General features: G+C 45.2%; 1 protein-coding gene across 1 annotated transcript in view; it reads left to right on the top strand.

Annotated features, from left to right (window-relative positions):
* Window positions 1–510: 510 nt before the first annotated feature.
* LOC115169990 (coiled-coil domain-containing protein 18-like) overlaps window positions 511–24,127 on the top strand; it is a 38,456-nt gene continuing 14,839 nt past the window's right edge. Inside the window, exons 1-9 of the transcript XR_003870948.1 lie at window positions 511–685; window positions 782–891; window positions 7,044–7,181; window positions 7,278–7,387; window positions 13,550–13,687; window positions 13,784–13,893; window positions 20,048–20,185; window positions 20,282–20,391; window positions 23,697–23,780. The gene's annotated coding sequence lies outside the window, so the exon portion shown is untranslated. The remainder of the gene's footprint in view (window positions 686–781; window positions 892–7,043; window positions 7,182–7,277; window positions 7,388–13,549; window positions 13,688–13,783; window positions 13,894–20,047; window positions 20,186–20,281; window positions 20,392–23,696; window positions 23,781–24,127) is intronic.

The following is a 24,127-nucleotide window of genomic DNA, read 5'->3' as shown; positions in this document are numbered from 1 at the left end:
ATGTTGATAGAAATTGGGTAAAACTGATTTAAGTTTCCCTGAATTAAAGTCCCCAGCTACTAGGAGTGCCGCCCCTGGGTGAGTGTTTTCTTGTTTGCTTATGGCGGAATACAGCTCATTCAATGCTATCTTAGTCCCAGCCTCTGACTGTGGTGGTATGTAAACAGCTGCAAAGAATACAGATGAAAACTCTCTTGGCAGGTAGTGTGGTCTACAGCTTATCATGAGAAACTCTACCTCAGGCGAGCAATGGCTCGAGACTTCCTTAGATTTCGTGCACCAGCTGTTGTTTACAAAAATACATAGACTGCCGCCTCTTGTCTTACCAGACGCCGCTGTTCTATCCTGCCGGTACATCGTATAACCAGCCATTATGTGTGAGATGAGTGTTTCTTAGATGTTTGTGTGTGTGTTGGGTTTGTGTGTGATTTATTTAGGCGTTCATTGCTTCTGTGTGTTTGTATATGTCTTATATGCATTGCCATTTTGTCGCTGATGGCATCTCTTAAATGTATGCCAGTTTTTCACCTCAGTCTATCTCATCCAGGGCCGTGGAGATGGAGGTTGCCCCCTCCTCAGGAAGAAGCTGGGTTACCTGCGTCAAGAGAACGACTCCCTGGAGAACAGACAGCTCATTAGGGACCTGGAGGTGGCCCAGATTGAACTGAGCAGCTCCAAGACCAAGGTACTTAGTGAGAACAACTATGAATGTGAAGATCGTTGACGTTCACTAGGTGGGGATGCTAAATGGTCTCTGTTTCTCTGCTCTTCCTTCCCTCAGGTCTGTCTCCTGGGCTCCACAGTAGGGGCTAAGACCTCCAGTGTGACTGTCACGAGATAACAGATCCTGGGCTTGGAGGCCGATGTAGAGGCCCAAGCCAAAGAACTCCGGTAACTAAGCATCTTGTAACTAAGCATCTTCTCACATAACCATAAAGCCCTGAACTTCTACACACACCTTTGCCCTGAAATTCTGAAAATGTTGTATTATTCTATTTAGTTTTGTCACGATACCAACATTTCCCAACTTTAAAAACATTAGGCACCAAATAGAATTTAAGGAGCACCAGAAAGATAGATTTTTTTATATAGTTTAGGCTTACATTAGGCCTACATGAATCCTACCTTTGAAGCACATCTCATGATTAGCAGAGCCCTTTATTTTTTTCCTGGGCCAATCAGATGTGCCTTGACCTACTGTCAAGTTACCAGGTTGTTAGCTAACTAGGTAACATGACTGAACAACGTTGTTTGTTATCCAACCAATAACAAGCGACCCAGGATCAGTTTAAAATGGATCACGACATGGTTTTATGAGATTTTACATTACATTTACGTCATTTAGCAGACGCTCTTATCCAGAGCGACTTATGAGATGATATAAAATGTGCACAAAATCGAGCAGAAAGAAAAAAAGCTGATCACAGCTGCCACATGTGATATGCGCATGAAGTGAACTGGAAATTATTGGACTGGCGCCTCCAAGATTAGTTGCTGTTGCTTAAAAAATGTAACTGACTTCATAAAGATTTTATAATGGGCGCCAGCTGGTTCTTAAGATCGTTGGTAGTATCATATGAAACGGTATTCTAACATTTTAGGATCATGACGTTTTGGTACCGTGATATTACCGTGGTAACGGTATACCATGCAACACTAGTTCTATAATGTCATACCATTTTATAACATTGGTTACAGAAGACTGAGGATTCTGTGCACCATGGTGGCTGTAAACTTAAAGCCGGGGTCCATCAATGCCTTCAGCAGCCCTGTAGGCTCCAGTCTTACTTCTGTGTTGTAGGAACGCGTGCGTTTTCCCCCGCTTTTTATGGAAACCATACCTAACCGCCCAGTAGCTTTCCATAGCCCCCCTACACACACTGTTTTATGTTTTAGATGTATTTAACCTTTATTTAAGTAGGCAAGTCAGTTAAGAACAAATTCTTATTTACAATGACGGCCTACCCCGGTCAAACCTGGAAGACTCTGGGCCAATTGTGCACCGCCCTATGGGACTCCCAATCATGGCCGGATGTGATTCAGCCTGGATTCAAACCAGGGACTGTAGTGTATCCACTTGCACTGAGATGCAGTGCCTTGGACTACTGTGCCACTCGGGAGCCACTGTGGTGGGCCCTGTCCATTGTGCTGACACAGCGCAGCGGAGCTATCTTTTTTTTTTTTCACCAACCTGCCACTCACTGAACTTTTTGCTATTTTATATATGGATCATAAAACTGAGGGGGCTAAAGTTTAAATTGAGGAGCCGGGCTCGCAGCTGTAAGTCTTTCTGGGTAAGACTCTAAGAGCTTTGCACACCTGGATTGTACAATATTTGCACATGATTATTAAAAAATTCTTCAAGCTTTGTCAAATTTGTTGTTGATTGTTGCTAGACAACCATTTTCAAGTCTTGCCATAGATTTTCAAGCCATGTCTGTTGGAAAGCAGACTGAACCAGGTTTCCTTCTAGGAGTTTGCCTGTGCTTGACTTTATTCTGTTTCTTTTTATCCTAAACAACTCCCTAATTCCTGCCGATGACAAGCATACTCACAACATGATGCAGAAAATATGAAGAGTGGTAGTAGTGAGCAAATGAGGTTTAAGTTCCTTGTCGGCTCGAGTATTTGAACCAGCAACCATTTCGTTACTGGCCAAATGCTCTATCCACTAGGCCAGTGGTTCCCAAACTTGTTATAGTCCCATACCCCTTCAAACATTCAACATCCAGCTGCGTACCCCCTCTAGCACCAGGGTCAGCGCACTCTCAAATGTTGTTTTTTGACATCATTGTAAGCCTGCCACACACACTATACGATACATTTATTAAACATAAGAATGGGTGTGAGTTTTTGTCACAGCCTGGCTCGTGGGAAGTGACAAAGAGCTCTTATAGGACCAGGGCACAAATAATAATCAATAATTTAGCTCTTTATTTAGCCAACTTACATATAAAACTTTATTTGTTCATCGAAAATTGTGAATAACTCACCACAGGTTAATGAGAAGGGTATGCTTTAAAGGATACACATAACTCTGCAATGTTGGGTTGTATTGGAGAGAGTCTCAGTCTTAAATAATTTTCCACACATAGTCTGTGCCTGTATTTCGTTTTCATGCTTGTGAGGGCCGAGAATCCACTTTCACATAGGTACGTGGTTGCAAAGGGCATTAGTGTCTTAATAGCGCGATTTGCCAAGGCAGGATACTCTGAGCACAGCCCAATCCAGAAATCTGGCAGCAGCTTCTGATTAAATTCAATTTTCCCAGAACCGCTTGTTGCAATTTCGATGATGCACTCTTGTTCAGATATCTGTAAGTGGACTGGAGGCAGGGCATGAAAGGGATATCGAATCCAGTTGTTTGTGTCATCAGTTTCAGGAAAGAAATTGCGTACCCAATTCACTCAGGTGCTTCGCTATATCACATTTGACATTGTCCATAAGCTTGAGTTCATTTGCATACAAAAAATCTTACAATGATGGAAAGACCTGTGTGTTGTCCTTGTTAATGCAGACAGAGAAGAATTCTAACTTCTTAATCACAGCCTCAATTTTGTCCCGCACATTGAATATAGTAGAGGAGAGTCCCTGTAATCCTAAATTCAGATCATTCAGGCGAGAAAAAACATCACCCAGATAGGCCAGTCGTATGAGAATCTCGTCATCATGCAAGCGGTCAGACAAGTGAAAATTATGGCCAGTAAAGAAAACTTTAAGCTCGTCTCTCAATTAAAAAAAACTTGTCAAAACATGTCTCTTCCCCATCCTCCTAGTCAATCAGGACATGAGTCACAGTGAGTGGTCTGAGCAGAGTACAACATGTGGGTTGCCAGGTCGCCTGACCTAGAGCAGGGGTTCCCAAACTTTCCAGCATTGGGGAACAGCCCCACCTGGCAACCCAATTCTGGAGAGAACCCTCAGCCTACCTAGTACTGAGTCCAGGGTGAGAGAGATAACCAATAGTTATATTGTATAAGTCAATGGAGAGAACCATCCAGTTTTTGTGGTGGACAGTGTCTGTAACTGTATATCTTCGTGAATGTGTGTGGTCATTTGTGCAGTAGTGTGTATCTTGTCCATGACTTTGTCTGTTTGTTTAATAACATCAAATCAAATTGCATTAGTCACATGCGCCGAATACAACAGGTGTAGACCTTACAGTGAAATGCTTACTTACGAGCCCCTAACCGACAGTGCAGTTTCAAAAAATACGGATAAGAATAAGAGATAAAAGTAACAACTAACTAAAGAATAGCAGTAAAAAATAACAATATATACAGGGGGGTGCCGGTACAGAGTCAATGTGCGGGGTCACCGGTTAGTTGAGGTAGTATGTACATGTAGGTAGAGTTATTAAAGTGACTATGCATAGATGACAACAGAGAGTTGGCCCCGGGGGGGGGGGGGGGGGGGGCAGCAATGTGAATAGTCTGGGTAGCCATTTGACTAGATGTTCAGGAGTCTTATGTCTTGGGGGTTGAAACTGTTTAGAAGCCTCTTAAACCTAGACTTGGCATTCCGGTACCGCTTGCCGTGTGGTAGCAGAGAGAACAGTCTATGACTAGGGTGGCTGGAGTCTTTGACAATTTTCAGGGCCTTCCTCTGACACCACCTGGTATAGTGGTCCTGGATGGCAGGAAGCTTGGCCCCAGGGATGTACTAGGCTGTTCGCACTACCCTCTGTAGTGCCTTGCGGTCGGAGGCCGAGCAGTTGCCATACCAGGCAGTGATGCAACCAGTCAGAATGTTCTCGATGGTGCAGCTGTAGAACATTTTGATGATCTGAGGACCCATGCCAAATCTTTTCAGTCTCCTGAGGGGGAATAGGTTTTGTTGTGCTCGCTTCACGACTGTTATGGTGTGCTTGGACCATGTTAGTTTGTTGGGGATGTGGACACCAAGGAACTTGAAGCTCTCAACCTGCTCCACTGCAGCCCCGGTCGATGAGAATAGGGGCGTGCTCGGTCCTCTTTTTCCTCTAGTCCACAATCATCTCCTTAGTCTTGATCACTTTGAGGGAGAGGTTCTTGTCCTAGCACCACACGGCCAGGTCTCTGACCTCCTCCCTATAGGCTGTCTCGTTGTTGTCGGTGATCAGGCCTACCACTGTTGTGTCATCGTCAAATTTTATGATAGTGTTGGAGTCAGGCCTGGCCGTGCAGTCACGAGTGAACAGGGAGTACAGGAGGGGGCTGAGCACGCACCCCTGAGGGGCCCCTGTGTTGAGGATCAGCATGGCAGATGTGTTGTTACCTACCCTTACCACCTGGGGGCGGCCCATCAGGAAGTCCAGGATCCAGTTGCAGAGGGAGGTGTTTAGTCCCAGGGTCCTTAGCTTATTGATGAGCTTTGAGGGCACTATGGTTGAACGCTGAGCTGTAGTCAATGAATAGCATTCTCACATAGGAGCAATAGAGACGGCATCATCTGTGAATCTGTTAGGGCATTATGCAAATTAACTGGGCCTAGGGTTTCTGGGATGATGGTGTTGATGTGAGCCATGACCAGCCTTTCAAAGCACTTCATGGCTACAGACGTGAGTGCTACGGGTCGGTAGTCATTTAGGCAGGCTACCTTTGTGTTCTTGGGCACAGGCACTATGGTGGTCTGCTTAAAACATGTTGGCATTACAGACTCGGACAGGGAGAGGTTGAAAATTCAGTGAAGACACTTGCTAGTTGGTCAGCGCATGCTCGCAGTACACATTCTGGTAATCCGTCTGGCCCTGCGGTCTTGTGAATGTTGACCTGTCTAAAGGTCTTATTCACATCGGCTGCGGAGGGCATGATCACACAGTCTTCCGGTACAGCTGGTGCTCTCATGCATGTTTCAGTGTTTTTTGCCTCAAAGCGAGCATAGAAATAGTTTAGCTCGTCCGGTCGGCTCGTGTCACTGGGTAGCTCTCGGCTGTGCTTCCCTTTGTAGTCCGTAATGGTTTGCAGGCCCTGCCACATCCGACGAGTATCAGAGCAGGTGTAGTACGACTCGATCTTATTCCTGTTTTGACGCTTTGCTTGTTTGATGGTAAAGTCGGAGGGTATAGCGGGATTTCTTATAAGCTTCTGGGTTAGATTCCCGCTCCTTGAAAGCGGCAGCTCTAGCCTTTAGCTCAGTGCGGATGCTGCCTGTAATCCATGGTTTTTGGTTGGGGTATGTACGTACGATCACTGTGGGGACTACGTCATCAATGCACTTATTGATGAAGCCAATGACAGATATGGTGTACTCCTCAATACCATTGGAGGAATCCCAGAACATATTCCAGTCTGTGCAAGCAAAAGTCCTTTAGCTTAGCATCTGCTTAATCTGACCACTTTTTTATTGATCTAGTCACTGGTGCTTCCTGCTTTAATTTTTGCTTGTAAGCAGGAATCAGGAGGATAGAATTATTGTCAGATTTGCCAATTCGAGGGTGAGGGAGAGCTTTGTATGTGTCTCTGTGTCTGGAATATAGGTGGTCCAGAGTTCTTTTCCCTCTGGTTGCACATTTAACATGTTGATAGAAATTGGGTAAAACTGATTTAAGTTTCCCTGAATTAAAGTCCCCAGCTACTAGGAGTGCCGCCCCTGGGTGAGTGTTTTCTTGTTTGCTTATGGCGGAATACAGCTCATTCAATGCTATCTTAGTCCCAGCCTCTGACTGTGGTGGTATGTAAACAGCTGCAAAGAATACAGATGAAAACTCTCTTGGCAGGTAGTGTGGTCTACAGCTTATCATGAGAAACTCTACCTCAGGCGAGCAATGGCTCGAGACTTCCTTAGATTTCGTGCACCAGCTGTTGTTTACAAAAATACATAGACTGCCGCCTCTTGTCTTACCAGACGCCGCTGTTCTATCCTGCCGGTACATCGTATAACCAGCCATTATGTGTGAGATGAGTGTTTCTTAGATGTTTGTGTGTGTGTTGGGTTTGTGTGTGATTTATTTAGGCGTTCATTGCTTCTGTGTGTTTGTATATGTCTTATATGCATTGCCATTTTGTCGCTGATGGCATCTCTTAAATGTATGCCAGTTTTTCACCTCAGTCTATCTCATCCAGGGCCGTGGAGATGGAGGTTGCCCCCTCCTCAGGAAGAAGCTGGGTTACCTGCGTCAAGAGAACGACTCCCTGGAGAACAGACAGCTCATTAGGGACCTGGAGGTGGCCCAGATTGAACTGAGCAGCTCCAAGACCAAGGTACTTAGTGAGAACAACTATGAATGTGAAGATCGTTGACGTTCACTAGGTGGGGATGCTAAATGGTCTCTGTTTCTCTGCTCTTCCTTCCCTCAGGTCTGTCTCCTGGGCTCCACAGTAGGGGCTAAGACCTCCAGTGTGACTGTCACGAGATAACAGATCCTGGGCTTGGAGGCCGATGTAGAGGCCCAAGCCAAAGAACTCCGGTAACTAAGCATCTTGTAACTAAGCATCTTCTCACATAACCATAAAGCCCTGAACTTCTACACACACCTTTGCCCTGAAATTCTGAAAATGTTGTATTATTCTATTTAGTTTTGTCACGATACCAACATTTCCCAACTTTAAAAACATTAGGCACCAAATAGAATTTAAGGAGCACCAGAAAGATAGATTTTTTTATATAGTTTAGGCTTACATTAGGCCTACATGAATCCTACCTTTGAAGCACATCTCATGATTAGCAGAGCCCTTTATTTTTTTCCTGGGCCAATCAGATGTGCCTTGACCTACTGTCAAGTTACCAGGTTGTTAGCTAACTAGGTAACATGACTGAACAACGTTGTTTGTTATCCAACCAATAACAAGCGACCCAGGATCAGTTTAAAATGGATCACGACATGGTTTTATGAGATTTTACATTACATTTACGTCATTTAGCAGACGCTCTTATCCAGAGCGACTTATGAGATGATATAAAATGTGCACAAAATCGAGCAGAAAGAAAAAAAGCTGATCACAGCTGCCACATGTGATATGCGCATGAAGTGAACTGGAAATTATTGGACTGGCGCCTCCAAGATTAGTTGCTGTTGCTTAAAAAATGTAACTGACTTCATAAAGATTTTATAATGGGCGCCAGCTGGTTCTTAAGATCGTTGGTAGTATCATATGAAACGGTATTCTAACATTTTAGGATCATGACGTTTTGGTACCGTGATATTACCGTGGTAACGGTATACCATGCAACACTAGTTCTATAATGTCATACCATTTTATAACATTGGTTACAGAAGACTGAGGATTCTGTGCACCATGGTGGCTGTAAACTTAAAGCCGGGGTCCATCAATGCCTTCAGCAGCCCTGTAGGCTCCAGTCTTACTTCTGTGTTGTAGGAACGCGTGCGTTTTCCCCCGCTTTTTATGGAAACCATACCTAACCGCCCAGTAGCTTTCCATAGCCCCCCTACACACACTGTTTTATGTTTTAGATGTATTTAACCTTTATTTAAGTAGGCAAGTCAGTTAAGAACAAATTCTTATTTACAATGACGGCCTACCCCGGTCAAACCTGGAAGACTCTGGGCCAATTGTGCACCGCCCTATGGGACTCCCAATCATGGCCGGATGTGATTCAGCCTGGATTCAAACCAGGGACTGTAGTGTATCCACTTGCACTGAGATGCAGTGCCTTGGACTACTGTGCCACTCGGGAGCCACTGTGGTGGGCCCTGTCCATTGTGCTGACACAGCGCAGCGGAGCTATCTTTTTTTTTTTTCACCAACCTGCCACTCACTGAACTTTTTGCTATTTTATATATGGATCATAAAACTGAGGGGGCTAAAGTTTAAATTGAGGAGCCGGGCTCGCAGCTGTAAGTCTTTCTGGGTAAGACTCTAAGAGCTTTGCACACCTGGATTGTACAATATTTGCACATGATTATTAAAAAATTCTTCAAGCTTTGTCAAATTTGTTGTTGATTGTTGCTAGACAACCATTTTCAAGTCTTGCCATAGATTTTCAAGCCATGTCTGTTGGAAAGCAGACTGAACCAGGTTTCCTTCTAGGAGTTTGCCTGTGCTTGACTTTATTCTGTTTCTTTTTATCCTAAACAACTCCCTAATTCCTGCCGATGACAAGCATACTCACAACATGATGCAGAAAATATGAAGAGTGGTAGTAGTGAGCAAATGAGGTTTAAGTTCCTTGTCGGCTCGAGTATTTGAACCAGCAACCATTTCGTTACTGGCCAAATGCTCTATCCACTAGGCCAGTGGTTCCCAAACTTGTTATAGTCCCATACCCCTTCAAACATTCAACATCCAGCTGCGTACCCCCTCTAGCACCAGGGTCAGCGCACTCTCAAATGTTGTTTTTTGACATCATTGTAAGCCTGCCACACACACTATACGATACATTTATTAAACATAAGAATGGGTGTGAGTTTTTGTCACAGCCTGGCTCGTGGGAAGTGACAAAGAGCTCTTATAGGACCAGGGCACAAATAATAATCAATAATTTAGCTCTTTATTTAGCCAACTTACATATAAAACTTTATTTGTTCATCGAAAATTGTGAATAACTCACCACAGGTTAATGAGAAGGGTATGCTTTAAAGGATACACATAACTCTGCAATGTTGGGTTGTATTGGAGAGAGTCTCAGTCTTAAATAATTTTCCACACATAGTCTGTGCCTGTATTTCGTTTTCATGCTTGTGAGGGCCGAGAATCCACTTTCACATAGGTACGTGGTTGCAAAGGGCATTAGTGTCTTAATAGCGCGATTTGCCAAGGCAGGATACTCTGAGCACAGCCCAATCCAGAAATCTGGCAGCAGCTTCTGATTAAATTCAATTTTCCCAGAACCGCTTGTTGCAATTTCGATGATGCACTCTTGTTCAGATATCTGTAAGTGGACTGGAGGCAGGGCATGAAAGGGATATCGAATCCAGTTGTTTGTGTCATCAGTTTCAGGAAAGAAATTGCGTACCCAATTCACTCAGGTGCTTCGCTATATCACATTTGACATTGTCCATAAGCTTGAGTTCATTTGCATACAAAAAATCTTACAATGATGGAAAGACCTGTGTGTTGTCCTTGTTAATGCAGACAGAGAAGAATTCTAACTTCTTAATCACAGCCTCAATTTTGTCCCGCACATTGAATATAGTAGAGGAGAGTCCCTGTAATCCTAAATTCAGATCATTCAGGCGAGAAAAAACATCACCCAGATAGGCCAGTCGTATGAGAATCTCGTCATCATGCAAGCGGTCAGACAAGTGAAAATTATGGCCAGTAAAGAAAACTTTAAGCTCGTCTCTCAATTAAAAAAAACTTGTCAAAACATGTCTCTTCCCCATCCTCCTAGTCAATCAGGACATGAGTCACAGTGAGTGGTCTGAGCAGAGTACAACATGTGGGTTGCCAGGTCGCCTGACCTAGAGCAGGGGTTCCCAAACTTTCCAGCATTGGGGAACAGCCCCACCTGGCAACCCAATTCTGGAGAGAACCCTCAGCCTACCTAGTACTGAGTCCAGGGTGAGAGAGATAACCAATAGTTATATTGTATAAGTCAATGGAGAGAACCATCCAGTTTTTGTGGTGGACAGTGTCTGTAACTGTATATCTTCGTGAATGTGTGTGGTCATTTGTGCAGTAGTGTGTATCTTGTCCATGACTTTGTCTGTTTGTTTAATAACATCAAATCAAATTGCATTAGTCACATGCGCCGAATACAACAGGTGTAGACCTTACAGTGAAATGCTTACTTACGAGCCCCTAACCGACAGTGCAGTTTCAAAAAATACGGATAAGAATAAGAGATAAAAGTAACAACTAACTAAAGAATAGCAGTAAAAAATAACAATATATACAGGGGGGTGCCGGTACAGAGTCAATGTGCGGGGTCACCGGTTAGTTGAGGTAGTATGTACATGTAGGTAGAGTTATTAAAGTGACTATGCATAGATGACAACAGAGAGTTGGCCCCGGGGGGGGGGGGGGGGGGGGGGGGGGGGCAGCAATGTGAATAGTCTGGGTAGCCATTTGACTAGATGTTCAGGAGTCTTATGTCTTGGGGGTTGAAACTGTTTAGAAGCCTCTTAAACCTAGACTTGGCATTCCGGTACCGCTTGCCGTGTGGTAGCAGAGAGAACAGTCTATGACTAGGGTGGCTGGAGTCTTTGACAATTTTCAGGGCCTTCCTCTGACACCACCTGGTATAGTGGTCCTGGATGGCAGGAAGCTTGGCCCCAGGGATGTACTAGGCTGTTCGCACTACCCTCTGTAGTGCCTTGCGGTCGGAGGCCGAGCAGTTGCCATACCAGGCAGTGATGCAACCAGTCAGAATGTTCTCGATGGTGCAGCTGTAGAACATTTTGATGATCTGAGGACCCATGCCAAATCTTTTCAGTCTCCTGAGGGGGAATAGGTTTTGTTGTGCTCGCTTCACGACTGTTATGGTGTGCTTGGACCATGTTAGTTTGTTGGGGATGTGGACACCAAGGAACTTGAAGCTCTCAACCTGCTCCACTGCAGCCCCGGTCGATGAGAATAGGGGCGTGCTCGGTCCTCTTTTTCCTCTAGTCCACAATCATCTCCTTAGTCTTGATCACTTTGAGGGAGAGGTTCTTGTCCTAGCACCACACGGCCAGGTCTCTGACCTCCTCCCTATAGGCTGTCTCGTTGTTGTCGGTGATCAGGCCTACCACTGTTGTGTCATCGTCAAATTTTATGATAGTGTTGGAGTCAGGCCTGGCCGTGCAGTCACGAGTGAACAGGGAGTACAGGAGGGGGCTGAGCACGCACCCCTGAGGGGCCCCTGTGTTGAGGATCAGCATGGCAGATGTGTTGTTACCTACCCTTACCACCTGGGGGCGGCCCATCAGGAAGTCCAGGATCCAGTTGCAGAGGGAGGTGTTTAGTCCCAGGGTCCTTAGCTTATTGATGAGCTTTGAGGGCACTATGGTTGAACGCTGAGCTGTAGTCAATGAATAGCATTCTCACATAGGAGCAATAGAGACGGCATCATCTGTGAATCTGTTAGGGCATTATGCAAATTAACTGGGCCTAGGGTTTCTGGGATGATGGTGTTGATGTGAGCCATGACCAGCCTTTCAAAGCACTTCATGGCTACAGACGTGAGTGCTACGGGTCGGTAGTCATTTAGGCAGGCTACCTTTGTGTTCTTGGGCACAGGCACTATGGTGGTCTGCTTAAAACATGTTGGCATTACAGACTCGGACAGGGAGAGGTTGAAAATTCAGTGAAGACACTTGCTAGTTGGTCAGCGCATGCTCGCAGTACACATTCTGGTAATCCGTCTGGCCCTGCGGTCTTGTGAATGTTGACCTGTCTAAAGGTCTTATTCACATCGGCTGCGGAGGGCATGATCACACAGTCTTCCGGTACAGCTGGTGCTCTCATGCATGTTTCAGTGTTATTTGCCTCAAAGCGAGCATAGAAATAGTTTAGCTCGTCCGGTCGGCTCGTGTCACTGGGCTAGCTCTCGGCTGTGCTTCCCTTTGTAGTCCGTAATGGTTTGCAGGCCCTGCCACATCCGACGAGTATCAGAGCAGGTGTAGTACGACTCGATCTTATTCCTGTTTTGACGCTTTGCTTGTTTGATGGTAAAGTCGGAGGGTATAGCGGGATTTCTTATAAGCTTGTGGGTTAGATTCCCGCTCCTTGAAAGCGGCAGCTCTAGCCTTTAGCTCAGTGCGGATGCTGCCTGTAATCCATGGTTTTTGGTTGGGGTATGTACGTACGATCACTGTGGGGACTACGTCATCAATGCACTTATTGATGAAGCCAATGACAGATATGGTGTACTCCTCAATACCATTGGAGGAATCCCAGAACATATTCCAGTCTGTGCAAGCAAAAGTCCTTTAGCTTAGCATCTGCTTAATCTGACCACTTTTTTATTGATCTAGTCACTGGTGCTTCCTGCTTTAATTTTTGCTTGTAAGCAGGAATCAGGAGGATAGAATTATTGTCAGATTTGCCAATTCGAGGGTGAGGGAGAGCTTTGTATGTGTCTCTGTGTCTGGAATATAGGTGGTCCAGAGTTCTTTTCCCTCTGGTTGCACATTTAACATGTTGATAGAAATTGGGTAAAACTGATTTAAGTTTCCCTGAATTAAAGTCCCCAGCTACTAGGAGCGCCGCCTCTGGGTGAGTGTTTTCTTGTTTGCTTATGGCGGAATACAGCTCATTCAATGCTATCTTAGTGCCATGCCTCTGACTGTGGTGGTATGTAAACAGCTGCAAAGAATACAGATGAAAACTCTCTTGGCAGGTAGTGTGGTCTACAGCTTATCATGAGAAACTCTACCTCAGGCGAGCAATGGCTCGAGACTTCCTTAGATTTCGTGCACCAGCTGTTGTTTACAAAAATACATAGACTGCCGCCTCTTGTCTTACCAGACGCCGCTGTTCTATCCTGCCGGTACATCGTATAACCAGCCATTATGTGTGAGATGAGTGTTTCTTAGATGTTTGTGTGTGTGTTGGGTTTGTGTGTGATTTATTTAGGCGTTCATTGCTTCTGTGTGTTTGTATATGTCTTATATGCATTGCCATTTTGTCGCTGATGGCATCTCTTAAATGTATGCCAGTTTTTCACCTCAGTCTATCTCATCCAGGGCCGTGGAGATGGAGGTTGCCCCCTCCTCAGGAAGAAGCTGGGTTACCTGCGTCAAGAGAACGACTCCCTGGAGAACAGACAGCTCATTAGGGACCTGGAGGTGGCCCAGATTGAACTGAGCAGCTCCAAGACCAAGGTACTTAGTGAGAACAACTATGAATGTGAAGATCGTTGACGTTCACTAGGTGGGGATGCTAAATGGTCTCTGTTTCTCTGCTCTTCCTTCCCTCAGGTCTGTCTCCTGGGCTCCACAGTAGGGGCTAAGACCTCCAGTGTGACTGTCACGAGATAACAGATCCTGGGCTTGGAGGCCGATGTAGAGGCCCAAGCCAAAGAACTCCGGTAACTAAGCATCTTGTAACTAAGCATCTTCTCACATAACCATAAAGCCCTGAACTTCTACACACACCTTTGCCCTGAAATTCTGAAAATGTTGTATTATTCTATTTAGTTTTGTCACGATACCAACATTTCCCAACTTTAAAAACATTAGGCACCAAATAGAATTTAAGGAGCACCAGAAAGATAGATTTTTTTATATAGTTTAGGCTTACATTAGGCCTACATGAATCCTACCTTTGAAGCACATCTCATGATTAGCAGAGCCCTTTATTTTTTTCCTGGGCCAATCAGATGTGCCTTGACCTACTGTCAAGTTACCAGGTTGTTAGCTAACTAGGTAACATGACTGAACAACGTTGTTTGTTATCCAACCAATAACTAAGCGACCCAGGATCAGTTTAAAATGGATCACGACATGGTTTTATGAGATTTTACATTACATTTACGTCATTTAGCAGACGCTCTTATCCAGAGCGACTTATGAGATGATATAAAATGTGCACAAAATCGAGCAGAAAGAAAAAAAGCTGATCACAGCTGCCACATGTGATATGCGCATGAAGTGAACTGGAAATTATTGGACTGGCGCCTCCAAGATTAGTTGCTGTTGCTTAAAAAATGTAACTGACTTCATAAAGATTTTATAATGGGCGCCAGCTGGTTCTTAAGATCGTTGGTAGTATCATATGAAACGGTATTCTAACATTTTAGGATCATGACGTTTTGGTACCGTGATATTACCGTGGTAACGGTATACCATGCAACACTAGTTCTATAATGTCATACCATTTTATAACATTGGTTACAGAAGACTGAGGATTCTGTGCACCATGGTGGCTGTAAACTTAAAGCCGGGGTCCATCAATGCCTTCAGCAGCCCTGTAGGCTCCAGTCTTACTTCTGTGTTGTAGGAACGCGTGCGTTTTCCCCCGCTTTTTATGGAAACCATACCTAACCGCCCAGTAGCTTTCCATAGCCCCCCTACACACACTGTTTTATGTTTTAGATGTATTTAACCTTTATTTAAGTAGGCAAGTCAGTTAAGAACAAATTCTTATTTACAATGACGGCCTACCCCGGTCAAACCTGGAAGACTCTGGGCCAATTGTGCACCGCCCTATGGGACTCCCAATCATGGCCGGATGTGATTCAGCCTGGATTCAAACCAGGGACTGTAGTGTATCCACTTGCACTGAGATGCAGTGCCTTGGACTACTGTGCCACTCGGGAGCCACTGTGGTGGGCCCTGTCCATTGTGCTGACACAGCGCAGCGGAGCTATCTTTTTTTTTTTTCACCAACCTGCCACTCACTGAACTTTTTGCTATTTTATATATGGATCATAAAACTGAGGGGGCTAAAGTTTAAATTGAGGAGCCGGGCTCGCAGCTGTAAGTCTTTCTGGGTAAGACTCTAAGAGCTTTGCACACCTGGATTGTACAATATTTGCACATGATTATTAAAAAATTCTTCAAGCTTTGTCAAATTTGTTGTTGATTGTTGCTAGACAACCATTTTCAAGTCTTGCCATAGATTTTCAAGCCATGTCTGTTGGAAAGCAGACTGAACCAGGTTTCCTTCTAGGAGTTTGCCTGTGCTTGACTTTATTCTGTTTCTTTTTATCCTAAACAACTCCCTAATTCCTGCCGATGACAAGCATACTCACAACATGATGCAGAAAATATGAAGAGTGGTAGTAGTGAGCAAATGAGGTTTAAGTTCCTTGTCGGCTCGAGTATTTGAACCAGCAACCATTTCGTTACTGGCCAAATGCTCTATCCACTAGGCCAGTGGTTCCCAAACTTGTTATAGTCCCATACCCCTTCAAACATTCAACATCCAGCTGCGTACCCCCTCTAGCACCAGGGTCAGCGCACTCTCAAATGTTGTTTTTTGACATCATTGTAAGCCTGCCACACACACTATACGATACATTTATTAAACATAAGAATGGGTGTGAGTTTTTGTCACAGCCTGGCTCGTGGGAAGTGACAAAGAGCTCTTATAGGACCAGGGCACAAATAATAATCAATAATTTAGCTCTTTATTTAGCCAACTTACATATAAAACTTTATTTGTTCATCGAAAATTGTGAATAACTCACCACAGGTTAATGAGAAGGGTATGCTTTAAAGGATACACATAACTCTGCAATGTTGGGTTGTATTGGAGAGAGTCTCAGTCTTAAATAATTTTCCACACATAGTCTGTGCCTGTATTTCGTTTCATGCTTGTGAGGGCCGAGAATCCACTTTCACATAGGTACGTGGTTGCAAAGGGCATTAGTGTCTTAATAGCGCGATTTGCCAAGGCAGGATACTCTGAGCACAGCCCAATCCAGAAATCTGGCAGCAGCTTCTGATTAAATTCAATTTTCCCAGAACCGCTTGTTGCAATTTCGATGATGCACTCTTGTTCAGATATCTGTAAGTGGACTGGAGGCAGGGCATGAAAGGGATATCGAATCCAGTTGTTTGTGTCATCAGTTTCAGGAAAGAAATTGCGTACCCAATTCACTCAGGTGCTTCGCTATATCACATTTGACATTGTCCATAAGCTTGAGTTCATTTGCATACAAAAAATCTTACAATGATGGAAAGACCTGTGTGTTGTCCTTGTTAATGCAGACAGAGAAGAATTCTAACTTCTTAATCACAGCCTCAATTTTGTCCCGCACATTGAATATAGTAGAGGAGAGTCCCTGTAATCCTAAATTCAGATCATTCAGGCGAGAAAAAACATCACCCAGATAGGCCAGTCGTATGAGAATCTCGTCATCATGCAAGCGGTCAGACAAGTGAAAATTATGGCCAGTAAAGAAAACTTTAAGCTCGTCTCTCAATTAAAAAAAACTTGTCAAAACATGTCTCTTCCCCATCCTCCTAGTCAATCAGGACATGAGTCACAGTGAGTGGTCTGAGCAGAGTACAACATGTGGGTTGCCAGGTCGCCTGACCTAGAGCAGGGGTTCCCAAACTTTCCAGCATTGGGGAACAGCCCCACCTGGCAACCCAATTCTGGAGAGAACCCTCAGCCTACCTAGTACTGAGTCCAGGGTGAGAGAGATAACCAATAGTTATATTGTATAAGTCAATGGAGAGAACCATCCAGTTTTTGTGGTGGACAGTGTCTGTAACTGTATATCTTCGTGAATGTGTGTGGTCATTTGTGCAGTAGTGTGTATCTTGTCCATGACTTTGTCTGTTTGTTTAATAACATCAAATCAAATTGCATTAGTCACATGCGCCGAATACAACAGGTGTAGACCTTACAGTGAAATGCTTACTTACGAGCCCCTAACCGACAGTGCAGTTTCAAAAAATACGGATAAGAATAAGAGATAAAAGTAACAACTAACTAAAGAATAGCAGTAAAAAATAACAATATATACAGGGGGGTGCCGGTACAGAGTCAATGTGCGGGGTCACCGGTTAGTTGAGGTAGTATGTACATGTAGGTAGAGTTATTAAAGTGACTATGCATAGATGACAACAGAGAGTTGGCCCCGGGGGGGGGGGGGGGGGGGGGGCAGCAATGTGAATAGTCTGGGTAGCCATTTGACTAGATGTTCAGGAGTCTTATGTCTTGGGGGTTGAAACTGTTTAGAAGCCTCTTAAACCTAGACTTGGCATTCCGGTACCGCTTGCCGTGTGGTAGCAGAGAGAACAGTCTATGACTAGGGTGGCTGGAGTCTTTGACAATTTTCAGGGCCTTCCTCTGACACCACCTGGTATAGTGGTCCTGGATGGCAGGAAGCTTGGCCCCAGGGATGTACTAGGCTGTTCGCACTACCCTCTGTAGTGCCTTGCGGTCGGAGGCCGAGCAGTTGCCATACCAGGCAGTGATGCAACCAGTCAGAATGTTCTCGATGGTGCAGCTGTAGAACATTTTGATGATCTGAGGACCCATGCCAAATCTTTTCAGTCTCCTGAGGGGGAATAGGTTTTGTTGTGCTCGCTTCACGACTGTTATGGTGTGCTTGGACCATGTTAGTTTGTTGGGGATGTGGACACCAAGGAACTTGAAGCTCTCAACCTGCTCCACTGCAGCCCCGGTCGATGAGAATAGGGGCGTGCTCGGTCCTCTTTTTCCTCTAGTCCACAATCATCTCCTTAGTCTTGATCACTTTGAGGGAGAGGTTCTTGTCCTAGCACCACACGGCCAGGTCTCTGACCTCCTCCCTATAGGCTGTCTCGTTGTTGTCGGTGATCAGGCCTACCACTGTTGTGTCATCGTCAAATTTTATGATAGTGTTGGAGTCAGGCCTGGCCGTGCAGTCACGAGTGAACAGGGAGTACAGGAGGGGGCTGAGCACGCACCCCTGAGGGGCCCCTGTGTTGAGGATCAGCATGGCAGATGTGTTGTTACCTACCCTTACCACCTGGGGGCGGCCCATCAGGAAGTCCAGGATCCAGTTGCAGAGGGAGGTGTTTAGTCCCAGGGTCCTTAGCTTATTGATGAGCTTTGAGGGCACTATGGTTGAACGCTGAGCTGTAGTCAATGAATAGCATTCTCACATAGGAGCAATAGAGACGGCATCATCTGTGAATCTGTTAGGGCATTATGCAAATTAACTGGGCCTAGGGTTTCTGGGATGATGGTGTTGATGTGAGCCATGACCAGCCTTTCAAAGCACTTCATGGCTACAGACGTGAGTGCTACGGGTCGGTAGTCATTTAGGCAGGCTACCTTTGTGTTCTTGGGCACAGGCACTATGGTGGTCTGCTTAAAACATGTTGGCATTACAGACTCGGACAGGGAGAGGTTGAAAATTCAGTGAAGACACTTGCTAGTTGGTCAGCGCATGCTCGCAGTACACATTCTGGTAATCCGTCTGGCCCTGCGGTCTTGTGAATGTTGACCTGTCTAAAGGTCTTATTCACATCGGCTGCGGAGGGCATGATCACACAGTCTTCCGGTACAGCTGGTGCTCTCATGCATGTTTCAGTGTTATTTGCCTCAAAGCGAGCATAGAAATAGTTTAGCTCGTCCGGTCGGCTCGTGTCACTGGGCAGCTCTCGGCTGTGCTTCCCTTTGTAGTCCGTAATGGTTTGCAGGCCCTGCCACATCCGACGAGTATCAGAGCAGGTGTAGTACGACTCGATCTTATTCCTGTTTTGACGCTTTGCTTGTTTGATGGTAAAGTCGGAGGGTATAGCGGGATTTCTTATAAGCTTGTGGGTTAGATTCCCGCTCCTTGAAAGCGGCAGCTCTAGCCTTTAGCTCAGTGCGGATGCTGCCTGTAATCCATGGTTTTTGGTTGGGGTATGTACGTACGATCACTGTGGGGACTACGTCATCAATGCACTTATTGATGAAGCCAATGACAGATATGGTGTACTCCTCAATACCATTGGAGGAATCCCAGAACATATTCCAGTCTGTGCAAGCAAAAGTCCTTTAGCTTAGCATCTGCTTAATCTGACCACTTTTTTATTGATCTAGTCACTGGTGCTTCCTGCTTTAATTTTTGCTTGTAAGCAGGAATCAGGAGGATAGAATTATTGTCAGATTTGCCAATTCGAGGGTGAGGGAGAGCTTTGTATGTGTCTCTGTGTCTGGAATATAGGTGGTCCAGAGTTCTTTTCCCTCTGGTTGCACATTTAACATGTTGATAGAAATTGGGTAAAACTGATTTAAGTTTCCCTGAATTAAAGTCCCCAGCTACTAGGAGCGCCGCCTCTGGGTGAGTGTTTTCTTGTTTGCTTATGGCGGAATACAGCTCATTCAATGCTATCTTGGTGCCTGCCTCTGACTGTGGTGGTATGTAAACAGCTGCAAAGAATACAGATGAAAACTCTCTTGGCAGGTAGTGTGGTCTACAGCTTATCATGAGAAACTCTACCTCAGGCGAGCAATGGCTCGAGACTTCCTTAGATTTCGTGCACCAGCTGTTGTTTACAAAAATACATAGACTGCCGCCTCTTGTCTTACCAGACGCCGCTGTTCTATCCTGCCGGTACATCGTATAACCAGCCATTATGTGTGAGATGAGTGTTTCTTAGATGTTTGTGTGTGTGTTGGGTTTGTGTGTGATTTTTTAAGGCGTTCATTGCTTCTGTGTGTTTGTATATGTCTTATATGCATTGCCATTTTGTCGCTGATGGCATCTCTTAAATGTATGCCAGTTTTTCACCTCAGTCTATCTCATCCAGGGCCGTGGAGATGGAGGTTGCCCCCTCCTCAGGAAGAAGCTGGGTTACCTGCGTCAAGAGAACGACTCCCTGGAGAACAGACAGCTCATTAGGGACCTGGAGGTGGCCCAGATTGAACTGAGCAGCTCCAAGACCAAGGTACTTAGTGAGAACAACTATGAATGTGAAGATCGTTGACGTTCACTAGGTGGGGATGCTAAATGGTCTCTGTTTCTCTGCTCTTCCTTCCCTCAGGTCTGTCTCCTGGGCTCCACAGTAGGGGCTAAGACCTCCAGTGTGACTGTCACGAGATAACAGATCCTGGGCTTGGAGGCCGATGTAGAGGCCCAAGCCAAAGAACTCCGGTAACTAAGCATCTTGTAACTAAGCATCTTCTCACATAACCATAAAGCCCTGAACTTCTACACACACCTTTGCCCTGAAATTCTGAAAATGTTGTATTATTCTATTTAGTTTTGTCACGATACCAACATTTCCCAACTTTAAAAACATTAGGCACCAAATAGAATTTAAGGAGCACCAGAAAGATAGATTTTTTTATATAGTTTAGGCTTACATTAGGCCTACATGAATCCTACCTTTGAAGCACATCTCATGATTAGCAGAGCCCTTTATTTTTTTCCTGGGCCAATCAGATGTGCCTTGACCTACTGTCAAGTTACCAGGTTGTTAGCTAACTAGGTAACATGACTGAACAACGTTGTTTGTTATCCAACCAATAACTAGCGACCCAGGATCAGTTTAAAATGGATCACGATATGGTTTTATGAGATTTTACATTACATTTACGTCATTTAGCAGACGCTCTTATCCAGAGCGACTTATGAGATGATATAAAATGTGCACAAAATCGAGCAGAAAGAAAAAAAGCTGATCACAGCTGCCACATGTGATATGCGCATGAAGTGAACTGGAAATTATTGGACTGGCGCCTCCAAGATTAGTTGCTGTTGCTTAAAAAATGTAACTGACTTCATAAAGATTTTATAATGGGCGCCAGCTGGTTCTTAAGATCGTTGGTAGTATCATATGAAACGGTATTCTAACATTTTAGGATCATGACGTTTTGGTACCGTGATATTACCGTGGTAACGGTATACCATGCAACACTAGTTCTATAATGTCATACCATTTTATAACATTGGTTACAGAAGACTGAGGATTCTGTGCACCATGGTGGCTGTAAACTTAAAGCCGGGGTCCATCAATGCCTTCAGCAATGTCTCCCTGGCATGCTATCAGTACAGATAACAGCACATCTTGACCACCAAAGTCCATTTGATGTCACAAAGCTGTCCAGTACTTAAAAAATATCCTCTCCTGTTGTCCTGGTTTCCAGTGGTTTGCAGAAGAGGAAATTTTCCTTAACTGACCCCCCATAAACATAACTGACATATACCAGGAGCTGTGCCAGGCCCGCCATGTCTGTTGACTCATTCAGCTGTAATGCATAGAATTCACTTGCTTGTATGCGAATCAGTAATTGTTTCAAAACATCTCCTGCCATGTCACTGATGCGTTGTGTAACTGTGTTGTTTGATGAAGGCATTGTCTGTATAGTTTTTTGGGCCTCTTCCCCCAGCGTTGTCCCAGCCGTATCCGCGGCAGCCGGAATAATTAAGTCCTCCACAATAGTATGGGGCTTGCCTGTCCTAGCCACTCGGTAGCTCACCGTATAAGACGCTTCTAGACCCTTCTTATTAATGGTACCTGCTGTTATGCATGTCTTACTACTAGAAAGATGTCTTAATTCTCGCTCAAAAATCCCCGGGGCTTATTTTTCAAATTGGCATGTTTTGTTTTTCAATGTCTGCGCAAGAGTGAAAGTTTCATTGAGTTGTGAGATAGTACTTTTGGACATATGTGGCTGAGGAAGGGCACTACTCCCAATATAAGTGAACCCCAAATCAATGTAGTTCTCATCATATTTGCGCCTCTTCAATGGTCCAACGTCCCTGTCTGTTGTTCGGTGCTTTCCCAGGGAAGGGGGCATTAGCTCTTTGGCTGCATCAGATTCACAACTGTCAGTGTCCATGCTAGCTGGGCTAACAACAAATGTAGAATTACTGATGCTAGCATTGGATGTGCTCGTGGAAGCAGAACAACTTGTGTCGTCGACAGGTGCAGGTGTAGTACTGCTGGTAGCAGCTGGTAGCAGCAGTACTACCAGTAGAGCTGGTATGTGTCTCTATGGATGCGGGCCTTACTTTTTTTTAACCATTTATCCATTTCCGAGCAAACGAAATGAGCAGCAGCTACGTTTGGCTACATACGGACTGTTAGTGGAATTCCTGCGAGAGACTAACGGTTAATGTGATTAGATGTTCATTATTTGACTAGGCCACCTGTATTTGACATTGTGTTGTTATTTCTCTGAACACTAGATGGTTTAGTTTTATTTTTGGCAGTGAAACAATGCTACACAGGCGAGAAAATAAAACTCACCCAAGTGTATAGCCCCGTTGGAAAATATTAATGTACTGTTTAAAAATGTGAAGAAAAAATAAAAATGTAAAAAAAGAATATATAATAATAAAAAGAAAATGGGGGTATACTGGGGGTATACCTGGGGGTATACTGGGGGTATACTGGGGGTATACCTGGGGGTATACTGGGGGTATACTGGGGGTATACCTGGGGGTATACCTGGGGGTATACCTGGGGGTATACTGGGGGTATACCTGGGGGTATACTGGGGTATACTGGGGGTATACCTGGGGGTATACTGGGGGTATACCTGGGGGTATACCTGGGGGTATACTGGGGGTATACCTGGGGGTATACCTGGGGGTATACTGGGGGTATACCTGGGGGTATACCTGGGGGTATACTGGGGGTATACTGGGGGTATACCTGGGGGTATACCTGGGGGTATACCTGGGGGTATACTGGGGGTATACCTGGGGGTATACCTGGGGGTATACTGGGGGTATACTGGGGGTATACCTGGGGGTATACTGGGGGTATACCTGGGGGTATACTGGGGGTATACCTGGGGGTATACTGGGGGTATACCTGGGGGTATACTGGGGGTATACCTGGGGGTATACCTGGGGGTATACCTGGGGGTATACTGGGGGTATACCTGGGGGTATACCCCATACCTGGGGTATACCTGGGGGTATACCTGGGGGTATACCTGGGGGTATACCTGCACTAGGCTACCTGCCGCTCTGTCTCCCCTCTCCCTCATCTTCCGTCTCCCTTCTCCCCTTCTCTCCCTCATCTTTTTGGCTCCCTTACCCCCCTCTCTCCCTCATCTTTCTGTCTCCCTTCTCCCCTTCTCTCCCTCATCTTTCCGTCTCCCTTCTCCCCTTCTCTCCCTCATCTTTCTGTCTCCCTTCTCCCCACCCATATTTCCGTCTCCCTTCTCTCCCTCATCTTTCCGTCTCCCTTCTCCCCACCCATCTTTCCGTCTCCCTTCTCCCCACCCATCTTTCCGTCTCCCTTCTCCCCTTCTCTCCCTCATCAAATGTCTTAACGTTATCATACCATAGGTCATTGATCAAGGATTGCATACAATACAAGGATGTGCAATATGGCAAGGAGAAATTACATTAACATGTATGTTTGACATAAATACATAACATATTGCATATAACAGGAGCGTTTCTGATTACATGAACATGTTTTGATTCTGTGTGACAAGTGAGGCAGATGGAGACAGCGCTGTCCTGTAGAGATGGAGGCCGAGGATCAGTAACAGAGACAGCTGGACATCAAGAGCCACGAGGTGTGTGTGTTTTGCGGTGCAACATGTCGGTACCTCCCTGTTACTTATACAGCATTGTGACTGTCTGACAGTCTCCACTACCATGCTTGTGTGTGTGCTTTTGACTGTTTCTGCATGTGTGTGTGTTGTGTGTGTGTGTGTGTGTGTGTGTGTGTGTGTGTGTGTGTGTGTGTGTGTGTGTGTGTGTGTGTGTGTGTGTGTGTGTGTGTGTGTGTGTGTGTGTGTGTGTGACCCCCTGTCCCTCTCTGCATCGCTGGCTGTCGTCTCTGCAGGAGGAGTTGCATAGCAGCACTCTGGTGTGTAGTCACTTCAGTGTTTAGCTCCACTACTCCCTGCAGCAGAACATG

This window comes from Salmo trutta, chromosome 31 (assembly GCF_901001165.1).
Source record: "Salmo trutta chromosome 31, fSalTru1.1, whole genome shotgun sequence".
NCBI classification, from domain to species: domain Eukaryota; kingdom Metazoa; phylum Chordata; class Actinopteri; order Salmoniformes; family Salmonidae; genus Salmo; species Salmo trutta.
The sequence above is the reverse complement of the archived record's forward strand: the minus strand, read 5'-3'. Positions and strand labels throughout refer to the sequence as shown.